Source organism: Arachis hypogaea, chromosome 5, assembly GCF_003086295.3.
Source record: "Arachis hypogaea cultivar Tifrunner chromosome 5, arahy.Tifrunner.gnm2.J5K5, whole genome shotgun sequence".
NCBI lineage: Eukaryota > Viridiplantae > Streptophyta > Magnoliopsida > Fabales > Fabaceae > Arachis > Arachis hypogaea.
In genome coordinates this window covers 72,083,976-72,101,337 of record NC_092040.1, presented here as the reverse complement: position 1 = coordinate 72,101,337, position 17,362 = coordinate 72,083,976, and the positions used below count along the sequence as shown (strand labels likewise).

At 38.9% G+C, this 17,362-nt stretch overlaps 1 non-coding gene across 1 annotated transcript; it reads left to right on the top strand.

Moving 5' to 3' along the window:
• Window positions 1–16,453: 16,453 nt before the first annotated feature.
• LOC112804993 (small nucleolar RNA R71) lies at window positions 16,454–16,557 on the top strand. The gene has a single exon (XR_003203609.1). It is a non-coding gene; the product is annotated as a small nucleolar RNA R71 (small nucleolar RNA).
• The last annotated feature ends 805 nt before the right edge of the window (window positions 16,558–17,362 follow it).

Sequence of the window (17,362 nt, the reverse complement as noted above, 5' to 3'; positions counted from 1 at the left end):
ATTTCTCTTTGATTCCATAAGATGCCTTGATGTGTTTGCTAGTAATCTCAGGATGAAATAGGCTAGACATGGATCAAAGGAAGCAAGGAAGGAAGCATGCAAGTGGAGAGAAGCACTAAAAGCCAAAGAGCTGATCCAGGCCGTGCACGCGTACGCGCACAAGGCGCTCGCGCGCACATTGCGAAACAGTCCAAGGACGCGCACGCGTACCATGTGCGCACGCGCCGATGCTGGCACATGACTTCATTTATGTAACACGTGCCTGGCGATTTTGGAGAGGTTTCAGCAACCAACTTTGGCGCCAAAATGCACATAAAAGCCAAGGATTGAAGGGGATTGACAACACATGTTCATACACACATACACACATACTAGGATTAGTTTTAGTTTAGTTTTCTAGAGAGAGAAGCTCTCACTTCTCTCTAGAATTAGAATTAGGATTAGGTTTAGGTTAATCTCTCTTCTTAGATCTAGGTTTAATTCATGCTTTGATTCAATTTTCCCTTGTCAATTCTCAATCTTCTCATCTCTCTCTCTTTCTAGTTATGTGTTTCTATAATTGTAGTTCTTCATTTTGTTTTGGATAGATTGTTGTTCTTTAGTTTCATTTCAATAATGCAATTTGAGGTAATTCATGATAATTGTGATTTCCTTGATTGTTGTGTTAAGTCTTTGAAATAATTGTTGTTAGATTTTGTTCTTGTTGTTGATTTACTATGTTTTCCTTTTATGCCTTCCAAGTGTTTGATGAAATGCTTGGTTGGATTTTAGAGTAGGATTTTATACTCTTGGCTTGGAAAGGTAACTTAGGACCTCTTGAGTTACTAATGTCCAAGAGATTGATGATTGGGAGCCATTGACTCTAGTTCTCACTAATTGAATTAGTGGAGAGTTAGGACTTATGGACTAGGATTGATATAGCTCATTTGACTTTCCTTTACTACTAGTTAGAGGATGATTTAATGAGATTAATCCTTGCCAATTCTCATATTGTGGTTAGTGATTAGGATAGAGATCCTTGACCACCAACCCTTGCCAAGACCTTTTTAGCCCTTAGTTTACTTTCTTGCCATTTATCTTTCATGCTTCATATCAAAACCCCAAAATAACTCACAACCAATAACAAGACACTCTATTGTAATTCCTAGGGAGAACGACCCGAGGTTCAATACTTTGGTTTATAAATTTTAGGGGTTTGTACTAGTGACAAACAACTTTTTGTACGAAAGGATTATTGTTTGGTTTAGAGACTATACTTTACAACGAGATTTCATTAGCGAAATTCTAAACCGTCAAAAATCTATTCGTCAGGCTCACCCATTCACTGTCTGAGATGGGATAGATAATACTTGCCTATAATAGTCTGGTCACTTCCTTCTTGACAACCTCTAAAATAGTGGGGTCCAGTCTTCTTTGGGATTGACGAACAGGTCTTGCTCCTTCTTCTAAAAATATCCTGTGCTCACAAACTTGAGGGTTGATGCCTACTATGTCTGCTAAACTCCACCCAATTGCTTTCTTGTGCTTCCTCAGCACACTAAGTAACTACTCTTCCTGCTGAGAAGTGAGGTCCTGTGCAATGATGACTGGAAACTTCTGCTTGTCCTCGAGGTAAGCATATTTGAGGTGTGGAAGGAGGGGTTTCAATTCTAACTTCTGTTCATGGTCTGGCTCTGGATTTTCTGGAACTGGTGGCAGTGGTAGAGTACCTGCATTGTCCTCGGAATTCCCCACACTTGGACCTTGTCCTATGTACTTATCTTCAAACTCTTCCTGGTGAACTTCAGCTACGGTTTCATCTATGATGTCACACTAGAAGATAGAACGGTCTTCTGAAGGGTGCTTCATAACTCCATTCAGATTGAAGCTTACTACTCGGCCGTCTATTTCAAAAGAGTATGTGCCTACAAAAGCATCTAATTTGAATTTCGAGGTCTTCAAGAAAGGTCTTCCGAGTAGGATTGATGATGGCTTCTCTGAGTCATTTTGGGGCATCTTCAGGATGTAAAAATCAATGTGGAAAGTGAGACCTTTGATACCCAGTAATACATCTTCAGCAACTCCAACCACTGTAATAATACTTTTATCTGCTAACACAAAATGAGCTGCCGACCTTTTTAAGGGAGGGAGCCTCAAAACATCATATACAGATAAAGGCATTATACTAACACATGCTCCTAAATCACACATGCAGTCAGAAAATATCACACCTCCAATGGTACAGTTAACCATGCATGGACCTGGATCACTACATTTTTCAGGTATATTTTCCATTAAAGCAGATATAGAACTTCCTAAAGGAATAGTTTTTAATTCATTCATTTTGTCTTTATGTATGTACAAATCTTTTAGAAACTTTGCATATTTAGGTACCTGTTGAATAACATCAAAAAGGGGAACAGTTACCTCAACCTTCTTGAATATTTCTACCATTTTGGGATCAGGTTCCAACTGCTTCCTGGGCTTCCTTGCAAGTTGTGGAAATGGAATAGGAACGGTGTCCTCTATAGTGTCTGCGCTCTTTGGTGCTTCTTTTTTGTGATTTGGCGTCTTCTCCTTCAGCCATGTCTTGCATGCTCTTCTCTTCTTCAACATCTTCTATTTTCACTACCTCTTCAGCTGAGGCGTGTTCAGGTGGGTTTGGCTCTTCCTGATTCCTCTCTTGTAATGTGGTTTCGGACCTTAGGGTGATGGCATTAATACCATCCTTTGGGTTGGGTAATGGTTGAGAGGGGAGTCCACCAGAGCTTGAGGACTGGTTGTTGGAGTTGGTCAGTGATCCAACCTGTGAGACAAGGGTTTGTAAAGTAGAAGTCAAAACATTCAGAGTTGCATTAAAATTATTTTCCATAGCCTATTATCTCTGATCAATGGTTTGTAGTAACTCATCATCAGGGGATGAAGAGGGATAAGTGATCTGAGAGGTTTGCTAAGAATTTTGAGGTTGTCTTAGATGAGGTGCTCTGTAGGCCTGATTCTGATTCTGCTGCCTGAAGTTGTTATTGCTTTTCCACCTCTGATTTCCATTGTTATCTCTGCCTCCTCTGTTATGATTGTCCCTCCAACCCTAGTTAGAATTGTCTCTCCAGCCTTGGTTAGAGTTATCCTACCATCCTTGGTTATAGTTGCCACCTAGATTGTACCCTTGATTGGGGCGGTCATGAAAGTTATGAGTGGCTGCTACAGTGTTGTCTTCCGGTTGGAGTTGCGGGCACTCATCGGTATAGTGACTGTAATCTGCACAGATTCTGCATACTCTTTGTGGAACCAACTGTTAGCTGTGCTGTGGTGGAGAAGGCTGAACTTGCTGAGGCTGTTGTTGATTCAGTTGCATCTGCTTCAGCATGTTAGTCATTTCACATAAGCTCTGAGCTATAGCAGCAGTCTCTTTACTAGTGGATACCTCTGCAACAGCTCTTGACCGACTTTGTTTCTGCCTGTGATTCCTAGTAGAGTCAGCTAAGTCACTGATCAATTGCCATGCTTCTTCCATAGTCTTGTACTTTTTCATAGAACCATTGCTAGCACCTTCCAATGTGGTCCTATCTTGAGATTTCAAACCCTGTGTAAAGTAGCCGAGCAACACTATCTTGTCAATCATATGATGGGGGCATACTTCTCGAAGATTATTGAAGTGTTCCAAGTATTCGTAGAGGGTCTCAGATTCATCCTGAACTATCATAGACATGTCCTTCCTCAGCTTATCGGTAACTTCAGCTGGAAAGAATTTCTCCAGAAACTCTCTCCTAAGTGTATCCCAGTTGGAAACAGTTGTTCTGGGTTGAGTGTAGTACCACTCTCTTGCCTTTCCCTCCAGAGAAAACGGGAAGGCTTTCAACAGAATGGAGATTTCATCAGTGCCATCACGCTTAACAGTAGAACAAGAAGTCTGGAAATCCCTAAGGTTCTTGATAGGCTCTTGAGCAGGTAAGCCATGAAACTTGGGCATCAAGTTGAGTAGCAAGGACTTTATTTCGAATTCCACAGCCACTGCTGGGTGGTGTGCCTGAAATAGTTGGAGTGTAAAATCAGGGGCTTCTTCCTCCTAGATAGTGACTCTTCTGGGTGCTGCCATGTCACCTGCAAGTAAATGAACTGGATCAGTAGAGAGGGAGCTTGCTTCTTCCTTAAATGACATTTCAGGTTCGTCCTTAGAGAGGACTCGCCGACACTGAGCTTGCCTTATACGTGAAAGAGTTCTTTCAATCTCAGGGTCAAATACTAGCAAGCTTGGATCAGGTAGTGAACGCGTCATTTAACGAAAGAAACGTACAGCTCATAGTGACAGAATAAACAGAAAAATTACAATTAAAATAAATACCAATCAATAAATTAGCACACTGTTGCAACTCCCTGGCAACGACGCCAAAAATTGACGTGGCAGAAATTGGCGAGTTAAGAATTTATTAATAGGGACACGTTGCAAGTACAGTCCTTAACCAACCAAAAATCCACTTATCAATTTAAAAGGGGTTGTCACAATATTGAAAATTAAAATACTGGGAGTAGGAATCCCAAGTCGTCTCCCAACGAGTTGCAGAGAGATGTGCTATTCCATCAATCGAGTGTTTTCAAAAATGGTTGAGTTGATAAACAGAAATTTAAATTAGAGAATTTAATTAATTTTAAATAAAAGCCTTGACTGAGGGTAGATTAGTTGGAAGCCCTATTCTTGTTGGAATACTCTCAAGATTAATTAATAATTGGAAGTTACTCTGCTTAGTTAACCCTCACTAGGTAAAGGAAAGTCAAGCAAGTTGGAAATCTGTTTCTAATCATAAGTCCTAATCCTCTCCCTTGGGAAGGACTAGAGTTAATGATCAGAGGGTGATTCAACAATAAACCCAATTATAATTTCTCTCTTGGGTAGTTCAACTCAAGGGTTCCTTTCAATCATCCCCCAATCAAGTCACGGGACTACTCACTCATCATAATTATAAACTTTGCAGAATCAATGGTAAAAATAAAAGAAGACATGGTAAATAATAATAAAAGGATTAATTGAAAATAAAAATAGTCTATATTAATAACTTGTAGAAATAATCCAATGTCAACTCTAGAGGGATTAAGAATATGGAAGAATAAATATAAAGAGTAAATAACAAAATAAGATGACTAGTACCGGAGGTAGACTCTTCTGAAAAGCTAACGCCAAAATCTTCCAATCCTAATTATGAATGCTCAAGTGAGTCAAAAACCTAGGGGAGGAGTAAATCCAGATTTAAAACTAAAAATTACGCAGAATGAATTGTGTCCCTCATTTCTGCATGTTCCCTGACTCTAATCTGTAATTCCAGGCCAAAAACTGGGTTGAAATCCGGCCCAGAAACTCTGCAAGCGACTTCTGAAATTCTACAGATCGTGCACGTCACGCGGACGTGTCATTCGGCGTTTTGCTTTTCCATGCGGGCGCGTCGTCCATGCCTCCGCGTCGCTTCTATTTTTCCAATCCGCGCGTTCGCGTCACTCATGCGGCCGCGTCACTGCAATTTTCTCTCTTCCGTGCAGTCGCGTCGCCGACGCGTATGCGTCACTTCTCGCTGGTCATCTCCTCAATTTCTTGTATTCCTTCCATTTTTGCAAGCTTCCTTCCCAATTTCCCATTCATTCATGCCCTATAAAGTCTGAAACACTTAACACACAGATCACAGCATCGAATGGAACAAAGGAGGATTAAAATACCTAATTAAAGGTCTTCAGGAAGTAAGTTTTCAATCACGTAATAATTTTAGGAAGGAAATATAAATGCATGCTAATTATATGAATAAGTGGGTAAAAACCATGATAAAACCACACAATTAAACACATTTAAACCATAAAATAGTGGCTTATCATTTATCTATGTTTTGTGTCTTTATTACATGATCATTAGTATTTAGTAACTATGTGTTAAGGCTATGAATAATTCCATTAATCCTTCACCTCTCTTAAATGAAAAATGTTTCTAATTCAAAAGAACACATGAATTTCGAAAATTGTCCTTGAATTTAGTTTAATTATATTGATGTGGTGTGATGCTTTTGGATATTTTTAGATGTTTTAGATGATAGATTCCATACTTTTAGTTGAATTTTTCTTTATACATTTTTGCATATCTTCTTTTGTATATCTTTCTTTTTAGTTTGTGGTTGTGATTTGGAATTGTTAAAACTTAGTCACCTTTTTTGCATAAGAAATTGTTTTAAGTGAAAAAAAAGAAAAAAGGGTAAACTAAGGAAAATTTTTGAGATTTTTTCAATCACAACAATGCTTAGTCAAACATTGAGATTTTTCAAGGAATTTAATTATAGGGCACCAACCCAATTGATTGAAGAAAATTTTTGGTGAAACTTGCTTGAATTCTTACCTTGTGAAGCATGTATTGAATTAAGAACACAAGCTTGTGAGACTTGAGCCTATTGATGTGGTTACATTTTATAACCACTTATTTTCCATTCTTGTGTGAAATTGTTCTCTATCTATGATTGTGATCCTTGATTTGCTTGGTTCTATATGTCCATTTATTTCTTGTATTCATGCATTTGTATGATTGAGGCCATTACTTCATTAGCCCACTTACCCAAATAGCCTACCTTTTACTCTCCATTGTTTGCCAATTTTGCGCCTATGCTTAACTAACTTGTTCTCATTTTAGCACACTACAAGCCCAAGGCGGAAAACCAATGAAAGTCCCTGTTTGGAACTTTGATTAGCCTAGACGAGTGAGAGTGTTTATTATTCAAAGTTGGTGAGGCTTGGGAACATTGGATAAGATAAAAAAGGGTAGTACACTTTCATATTTAGGAATTGGGAACATATTCATGACTTGATTGAATGTATAAGACCTTATGCAACTGATGTCCTTGCACAAAGTATAAAAAGAAAAGAAAAAAAGGGGATTTTTAATTAATAAAAGGGGACAAAATGCCCCAAAGTGAAGTCAATAAAAAAGGAATCAATGCATAAGTGTTATGAATCAAGGAATAGAATGCATGAACATGTAAGGAAAAAAAGTGAAGAATGGGTAGTTAGAATAGTTTGAATTTGTATAGGTCATTATATAGGTTAGGTGGGAAAGTCTATGCTAATCCAAGATCTAAACTCTAGTCCACTTAACCATAAATGATCCTACCTTGACCCTAACCCCATTACAACCTAAATGAAAGACCTCATGATGAGTGTATGCATGCATTGAATGAGTGTTGATTGGTAGAAGAAAATCAATTTTTGGAAAGCATGATTAGAAGAGAATTGAGTGAATTAACCCTTAAACACTTGAGTGAATAGAGCGGATACACATCTAGTGAGGGTTCAAAAGTTCAATCACATGTGTTCACTCATATTATCTATATTCTTGCAAGTTTGAACTCTTCTTGATGATTCAATACAATTGTGGTTTGGACTTAATTCCTATTGCCCTAGCTCTTGTGCTTACACATGTTCTCTTGGGAATTGATTTGTTTGAACTAAGCATTTGCATTTCCTTTAGGTAGTTGCATTTAGATAGGACTCATATAGTTTAGTTGCATTCAATAAATGTCATACCCCTTAGTTCCTTCTTATTTTAGCATGAGGACATGCTAAGGTTTAAGTGTGGGGAGGTTGATAAACCCTATTTTTAGGGTTTATCTTGTATTGAATTTAGAGTATTTTGATGACCTTTTCTCACATTTAACCTATGAATTAGCATGGTTTTGTTACCTCTCCCGTATTTGTGCTTAAGTGTAAAAACATGCCTTTTAAGCCTTGTTTTGATGAATTCTAATTCCTCTTTGATTCCATAAGATGCCTTGATATGTTTGCTAGTAATCTCAGGTTGAAATAGGCTAGACATGGATCAAAGGAGCAAGGAAGGAAGCATGCAAGTGGAGAGAAGCACAAAAGACAAAGAATTGATCTCGGCCAAGCACGCGCACGCGCATAAGGTGCCCGCGCGCACATTGCAGAATCGGCCAGGGACGCGCACGCGTCAAAGCCCGCACATGACTTCATTAAAGCAACATGTGCCTGGTGATTTGGAAGGGTTTCTGAACCCATTTTGGCGCCAATCACTGATAGAAAGGAATAAAAGGATCAAGGATTGAGGGGAAGGCAATCATTCTAGCATATAGCATAATTAGGATTAGTTTAAAGCTAGTTTTAGAGAGAGAAGCTCTCACTTCTCTCTAGAATTAGGATTAGGTTTAGGTTAATCTCTCTTCTTAGATCTAGGTTTAATTCATGCTTGAATTCACTTTTCCTTCATCAAGTCTTAATCTTCTCCTCTTCCTCTTTCTAGTTATGTGCTTTAATAATTGTAATCCTTCATTTTGTTTTGGATAGATTGTTGTTCATTTGTTTTCTTTCAATAATGCAATTTGAGGTAATTCATGATAATTGTGATTTCCTTGATTGTTGTTGTTAATTCTTTACATTTGATTGTTGTTTGATTTTATTCTTGTTGTTGATTTACTATGCTTTCCTTTTATGCCTTCCAAGTGTTTGATGAAATGCTTGGTTGGATTTTAGAGTAGAATTTTATGTTCTTGGCTTGGAAAGGTAACTTAGGAACTCTTGAGTTACTAATGTCCAAGTAATTGATGATTGGGATCCATTGACTCTAGTTCTCACTAATTGAATTAGTGGAGAGTTAGGACTTATGGACTAGGATTGATATAGCTCATTTGACTTTCCTTTGCTACTAGTTAGAGGATGATTTAATGAGATTAATTCTTGCCAATTCTCATATTGTGGTTAGTGATTAGGATAGAGATCCTTGACCACCAACCCTTGCCAAGATCATTTTAGGCCTTAGTTTACTTTCTTGTCATTTATCTTTCATGCTTCTTATCAAAACCCCAAAATAACTCACAACTAATAACAAGACACTTTTGTAATTCCTAGGGAGAACGACCCGAGGTTCAATACTTTGGTTTATAAATTTTAGGGGTTTGTACTAGTGACAAACAATCTTTTGTATGAAAGGATTATTGTTGGTTTAGAAACTATACTTTACAACGAGATTTCATTAGTGAAATTCTAAACCGTCAAAAATCAAATCGTCAAAAAAATTTGGGTGATGCGTGCGTGTGGATTGGCCGAAAAGCTTGGGTCACGCATACGCATAGGGGACGTGTACGCGTGGGTTAGTGCTCTGTTTTTCAAAATTTTCTATATTTTTCCACCAATCCAAGCACTCTAAACCCCCCAAACAACTACCAAAACACCATAAATCCTTATTTATCATGCTGAACTACCAATTAAACATAAATAACCAAACAAAACATGAAATTAAACTAATTTTATCAATATTTACAAAAGGGAAAATGAAAATATTTTACCATGGTGGGGTGTCTCCGACCAAGCACTTTTCTTTATTGTCCTTAAGTTGGACTTATGGGGCGCTCCCATTAAGGTGGTTTGTTCTTGAATTCATCCTTGAACATCCACCAATGCTTGGACTTCCAATAAGCTTTATTCTTCAAAGATAATAACTCAAAGCCTTGATGGAGTTCTTCACAAACCATGGGCTCCCAATGTCAATCCTCATCATGTAATCTGGGATCCCACACTTTGTTTTCACACCCATCTTCAAGTTGATCCTCAGGATTCCATCTGGGTGGCCTGATGGTGCACGGAATCGTGATACACAACTTCGTGCAGCTGACCAGCAAGTGCACTGGGTCGTCCAAGTAATACCTTACGTGAGTAAGGGTCGATCCCATGGAGATTGTCGGCTTAAAGCAAGCTATGGTCATCTTTTAAATCTCAGTCAGGCTGATTCAAATGGTTATGGGGTTTTGATAATTAAAAGAACGAAATAGAACATTGAATAAGATAGAAATACTTATGCAATTCATTGGTGGGAATTTCAGATAAGCTTATAAAGATGCTTTGTTCCCTCTGAGCCTCTGCTTTCCTATTGCCTTCATCCAATCATTCATACTCCTTTCCATGGCAAGCTGTATGTAGGTGGATCACCATTGTCAATGGCTACCATCCATCCTCTCAGTGAAAATGGTCCTCTACGGGTTCTCGTATGGCTAATCAGCTATCAGTTCTCGATCGTGTCAGAATAAGATCCATTGATCCTTTTGTGCACTGTCACTGCGCCCCACAGTCACGAGTTTAAAGCGCGTCACAGTCATCCCATCCCAGATTCTACTCGGAATACCACAGACAAGGTTTAGACTTTTCGGATCTCAAAAATTCTGCCAATTGATTCTAGCTTATACCACGAAGACTCTGATCACACAGAATGGAAGCTCTGTTGTCAGGAGAGGCAACCATGCATCGTGAACCAGGAGGCCAAGAGATACACACTCAAGCTCTCGCAGATAGAACAGAGGTGGTTGTCAGGCACGCGTTCATAAGGGAGGATGATAATGAGTGTCACAGATCATCACATCCATCAGGTTGAAGTACGAGTGAATATCTTAGAACAAAAATAAGCTTGAATTGAATAGAAGAACAATAGTACTTTGCATTAATTCATGAGGAGCAGCAGAGCTCCACACCTTAATCTATGATGTGTAGAAACTCCACCGTTGAAAATACATAAGAACAAGGTCTAGACATGGCCGAATGGCCATGCCTCCAAAATAACATGAAACAATCGAAAAAGGGTTCAAAGACCTAATCCCAAGTTTGGGCGTTTAACTCCAGCTTTTATGCCAGTTCTGGCGTTTAACGCCAAAAAAGGGTCTCTGACCGGTGTTTTGGCGCCAATTTGGGCCATCAAATATCGAGCAAAGTATGGACTATTATACATTACTGGAAAGCCCAAGATGTCTACTTTATAACGCAATAGATAGCGCGCCAATTGGGCTTTTGTAGCTCCAGAAAATCCACTTCGAGTACAGGGAGGTCAGAATCCAACAGCATCTTCAGTCCTTTTTCAGCCTCTGAATCAGATTTTTGCTCAGGTCCCTCAATTTCAGCCAGAAAATACCTGAAATCATAGAAAAATACATAAACTCAGAGTAAAGTCCAGAAATGTGAATTTTGCATAAAAACTAATAATTATATACTAAAAACTAACTATATCATACTAAAGACTACCTAAAAACAATGCCAAAAAGCATATAAATTATCCGCTCATCACAACAACAAACTTAAAGTGTTGCTTGTCCCCAAGCAAATGAAAAAAAAAATAGGATAAAAAGAATAGAATATACAATGAATCTCACAATATCAATGAAACTTAGTCCCAATTAGATGAGCGGGGTTAGTAGCTTTTTTGCCTCTGAACAGTTTTGGCATCTCACTTTATCATTTGAAATTCAGAATAATTGGCATCTATAGGAACTCAGAATTTAGCTAGTGTTATTGATTCTCCTAGTTCAGTATATTGATTCTTGAACACAGCTACTGTATGAGTCTTGGCCGTCACCCTAAGCACTTTGTTTTCCAGTATTACCACCGGATACATAAATGCCACAGACACATAACTGGGTGAACCTTTTCAGATTGTGACTCAGCTTTGCTAAAGTCCCCAGTTAGAGGTGTCCAGAGTTCTTAAGCACACTCTTTCTGCTTTGGATCACGACTTTAACCACTCAGTCTCAAGCTTTTCACTTGGACCTTCATGACACAAGCACATGGTTAAGGACAGCTTGATTTAGCCGCTTAGGCCAGGATTTTATTCCTTTGGGCCCTCCTATCCATTAATGCTCAAAGCCTTGGATCCTTTTTACCCTTGTCTTTTGGTTCAATGGGCTATTGGCTTTTTCTTCTTGCTTTTTCTTTTTCTTTCTTTTTTTTCCTTTTCACTACTTTTTCTTGCTTCAACAATCAATTTTATGATTTTTTAGATTATCAACAATATTTCTCTTTGTTCATCATTCTTTCAAGAGCCAACAATTTTAACATTCATAAACTTCACTATCAAAAATATGCACTATTCAAGCATTCATTCAGAAAATAAAAAGTATTGCCACCACATCAAAAAAATTAAACTAATTTCAAGATAAAATTTGAAATCCAAGTACTTCTTGTTCTTTTGTAATTTAGCACATTTTCATTTAAGAGAGGTGAAGGATTCATGGAATTATTCACAGCTATAAGGCATAGACACTAGACACTAATGAACATGTAATGAAGATACAAACATAGATGACATATAAGGCATAAAAATAAAAAAGCAGAAAGATAAGAACAAGGAAATTAAACAATGGGTCCACCTTAGTGATGGCGGCTAGTTCTTCTTGAAGATCCAATGGAACGCCTGAGCTCCTCTATGTCTCTTCCTTGCCTTTGTTGCTCTTCCCTCATGGCTATTTGATCCTCTCTAATTTCATGGAGAATAATGGAGTGCACTTGGTGCTCCATCCTTAGTTGCTCCATATTGGAACCTAAATCTCCCAAAGAGGTGTTGAGTTACTCCCAATAGTTGTGTGGAGGAAAATACATCCCTTGAGGTATCTCAGGGATTTCTTGATGAAGGACTTCCTCATGCTCTTGTTGAGGTCCATCCTCTTTTTAGTGATGGGCTTGTCCTTTTCAATGAGGATGTCTTCCTCTATGATAATTCCAGCTAAATTATATTAGTGACAGATGAGATGAGGAAAGGCTAACCTTGCTAAAGTGGAAGGTTTGTCAGCAACCTTGTATAGTTCTAGAGGTATGATCTCATGAACTTACACTTTCTCTCCAATCATGATACTACGGATCGTGATGGCCTGATGCCAAGGCATCTTAGGCTAGTTTGTTAGCCTAAGATGCCTTGGCATCACAACACCAAACTTAATACTTGCTTGTCCCTAAGCAAGTCCTGAGTTATTTGAGAAGAAAGTATGAAACAGAAAGCAATTACATTGGCTATATTAGCAAGCATTTGAAGTTCATCAGAAGGGTTTTATGCAGAAAGTTGCAGCATCACTTTTTCATTCTTATCAGGTAAGATTATCACTTTTTCATTGCATCCATCAAACACTGCTATGGCCTCTTGTTATTCTTATGTCCTTGGCACTTTTTCCTTCTTTGTTTTTCTTTTTCTTAGAGCTCCTTTGCTCCTTGTTTGCTCAGTGTCATGTGTTGCACAAGCCTTTGGCATTTTCTTTTTCTTAGCAGTGCACTACACATATCCACTACAGGCATTTTAGTTCACATTTCTTCTTGAGACATTGGTGCCCAGCACCTCTTTGTGTGACTAAATGTTTTGTATTTAGGTTGCTCTTGATAATGGACATTTGGTTGATAATCCCGGGTTAGTTAACCCAAGTTACCAAGTGTTGAAACACTCCTCAGGACCTATTCATCCAAGCATATCCTTAATACATAAACACCACAGGCATTTGTCTCAGAAGTTCAAACCATTGGTGCCTAGCTTATTTTCTCAATTTTTTTTTGCTTTTTGGTTGCCCTTTTTCAGTGGCTTTTTCTTCTTCTTTTTCTTTCTTTTTCATGGCCAAAGACATTTATTCATCAAGATCCATAGACAGTATTCAAACTTCTACACAAAAATGATAATTCTACACTCAATTTCCAGTGATCTGACTAAACAATCAAGCATGCATACCACCACTTAATTCTACTTGATTTGTCACTAATTGAGCCAAGTTACTTTTGTTCAAACTTTTCTTTTATTTTTGGAAACAGAACAAGCATGGCAAGCATTTGTTTAAGAAGGTGAAGTTATATCCAAACATCTAGGCATTCACTTTATTCAAAGCAGTAAACCAACACTCATACTAAAAACTTCACATTCCAGAAAGATTCAACAATTACAGTTTAAACCAGAACAAGCATGCTTTTGTTTGCCTTTTTAAAGAATGGTCAAGGAACAACACCACCTTGTGAAATTTCTTGTTTTCTCTTTGTTGCCAGGGAACAATTTGATTTCTCCTTCTTCTCCTAGTTGTTGCTTCATGTTCTTTCTAAGATCCTTGTTTCCTTTCCTGCAAAGAGTGATGAAGTTGCTTGCTTCTCAAGCACTTGCGTGGTTAGCTCAACTATGTATGGGCAAGTGTCTGAGTCTTAAGTTGGTGTGTGAACACCAAACTTAGTCTCCTACTTACTCCTCTGCTCTTTGAATCCTTGAATTCTCCTTGGAATGAAGTTGTTGCTAAGGATTTTAAGCATTTCTGTGATTGCTTAGAATGGTTGTTCCTTTCATATAATTCAAAGGTTGTTGTGTTCAGTTGATCTGTATGGTGGAACACCAAACTTAGAGTCACACATTCCCCTTTGAATTATTGATCCACGAATTCATTGTTTAGTGTGAAACACCAAACTTAATTCTTTGCAATGCACAGAAACTACTTCACCTTTTTATTGAAACAAATAAAAGAAACAGCAAAGGAGTATTACCTCAGGTTGGGTTGCCTCCCAACAAGCGCTTCTTTAACGTCACTAGCTTGATGGTCAGCCCTTGTTAGGGTGGATTGTAGTGCTTGATGTCCTCTCCTCTCACTATGAAAACGTCCCCATTTGATTCCTTCATGATTTCCAAATGTTCCATAGAAAGAACTTTCCTGATTGTGAACACTTGAGGGAGCTGGGAAGGAATGGTTTTGAGGCCAGGTGGGATTGGCAGATAATGACTTGATATCACTTTATCTCCCGGAGAGAAACCTTCAGTGGGAATTTTCTTGTTTCTCCACCCTCTTGGCAATTTCTTTACAATTCTTCCCTCTCTCTTGAGGATTTCTTCATTGACCCTTATGCCAGGGGATCCTTCTGATCTGTTTCTATTGATTCTTGTGGCTTTAACTCTTGCAATTCTTGTTTGCCTTCCAAGGACTGTTTCAGAGTTTCAGCTGCTGGATTGCTTTCCTCCAAACACAGATGGCTACTATCATCCTTAGGCTTTTCAGGTTCTGGTTCAGGCTCAGATGCAGGTTTGAAAACATGGAAAATGAGCTGTTCATCATGTACTCTCAAAATTAGCTCTCCTTGTTCTATATCTATGAGCGCTCTAGCAGTGGTTAGAAATGGCCTTCCCAGAATGATAGGGTGTAAGTAGCTTTCCTCCATGTCCAAAATGACAAAGTTTGTGGGGAAGAAATAATTTCCCACTTTCACCAGCACATTCTCAACTACCCCTTCAGCTTGCTTTTGAGTTTTGTCAGCCAGTTGTATGATTACATCAGTGGATCTCACCTCATTCAGTTGTAGCCTCTTCATAAGAGTCAGAGGCATCACATTTATGCTAGCTCCTAGATCACAGAATCCTCTGTCAATTTTTGTTTCCCCTATGATGCAGGGGATATGAAAACTTCCTGGGTCTGTTTTCTTAGAGACTATGTCCTTCTTGATGAGGGCACTGCATTCTTTGTTCATTATTACAGTTTGTCCTCCCTTCAAAACTCTTTTCTTGCTCAGCAATTCCTTCAAATACTTGATATGTGTAGGCATCTGCTGGAGAATCTCAAGAAAGGGAATATTGATATGGAGAGACTTAAATGTCTCTAAAAACCTTGAATATGTTTTCTCTTTTTCACCTCCTCCTAACCTCTGAGGAAATGGTGCTTTTGGTTGGTATGTTTCCAGCATGCCTTTATTTTGCAGTTCCTTGGCTTGCTCAGTTTCACTTTCCTGCTTAGCTTCTTCCACACCTTCCTTCAAGATTTCTGGCTCCTGTTCTGAGGGTCTGATTCCTTCTTCTTCTGAGACTTCCTTCAATATGGTGATGGCCTTGCATTCTTCCCATCTCACTCCCTTTTGTTCCCCTTTAGGATTCTTTTCTGTGTCACTAGGGAACACTGCAGTTGACTTGGGGGCCTGTTGAGATAGCTCTCCTACTCGAGACTCCATCCTCTTGAGTTTTTCACCATGGTTCCTTAAGGTAGATCTCACATTATCCCTAAAGCTTTTCAACTCACTTATGTCCTGACCCATGTTTGCAAGCATTCCTTCTATCCTGTTTAATTGATCTTGAAATTGTTGGTTCGGATTAGGTTGGGCAGGTTAATTATTTTGGCCATGATATGGTGGTTGGGAGTAAGTGTTTTGTATGGCTTGGTATGATCTTTGGTTGGAGTTTTGGTATGTGGAATTATTATGTTGGTTGGGGTTGTAAGGTTTGTGGTTTTGTGGTTGGGTTTGCTGGTTTCCCCACCCAAAGTTTGGGTGGTTTTTCCAGCCTAGGTTGTAAGTGTTGGAATGTGGATCATATGGTTGCCTTTGTTGATTTCCCACATAGTTGGCCTCTTCCCAATCACCTCCTTCAGTGCTTACTTCCTCTTGATCTTGTGTGTGTATTGCAGCCACTTGATTTGTTTCTAATTTCCTGGTGAGCTCTGCTAGTTGCTTGGCAAACACCTTGTTTTGGGCTAGAATTGTATCAACATGGTTCAGCTCCATGACTCCCTTAGTGTTGTGTCTCTCTGAAGCATAGTAGTACTCATTCTCAGCCACTGTCTCAATCACTTCAATGGCTTCTTCCACAGTCTTTTTCCTGTTCAATGAACCTCCTGATGAATGGTCTACAGCCTTCCTTGATTCATAAGAAAGTCCATCATAGAAAATATGCAATTGCACCCAGTCATGGAACATGTCTGGTGGGCATTTCCTTGTCAAATCCTTGAACCTCTCCCATGCCTCGTAGAGAGTTTCACCATCTTGTTGTCTAAAAGTCTGAACCTCAGATCGAAGCCTATTGACCTTTTGTGGGGGGTAGAAACGTGCCAGAAACTTGCTTTCCACCTCATCCCAGGTTGTTAGGCTCCCCCTTGGGAATGATTCCAGCCACTTAGCTGCCTTGTCCCTAAGTGAAAATGGGAACAAGAGCAGTTTATAGGCATCTTCCTGGACTCCATTGGACTTCACAGTGTCGCAAATTCTCAGGAATTTTGTGAGATGTTGGTTTGGATCTTCATTAGCACTCCCACCAAATGAACAATGATCCTCCACCAGTGATATTAGCTGTGGTTTGAGTTCAAAATTGTTGGCCTGAATGGGTTGTTTCTGAATGCTGCTACCACAATTCCCAGAGGTTGGGTTTATATATGAACCAAGAACCCTCCTCTCGGGAATGGCATTGTTTCCATCAGCTCTCTCATGGTTGTGAACTTTTCTATCCATGTTGAGATCTAGAGCTTCCTCAAAATTGTCCTCAGATTCTCCTTCAGATTCTTCTTCTCCCAGTACTCTCTTCCCTCTTGCTTCCCTTCTAAGTTTATGAAGGGTCCTCTCTGGTTCAGTATATGGAGGAGTTGATGTCTCTCCTCTCCTACCTGTCATACAAGAACACAGCACAGGCAACAAACAAGTGAAATACTCTTGGTTAATGGAAGAGTATGGTTAGAGCAGTTGAGGAATTAATTCAAATAGTTAGTGAGTCAGTGAGTTAGTTGCTTGAATTTAAAGGCATAAAGAAAGAAAGTAAGTAACAGAGTGCAGAAATTAAAATTCAACAAGTAACTTGAACTGAATTAACAAAACAAGAAAAATGCTCAATCTA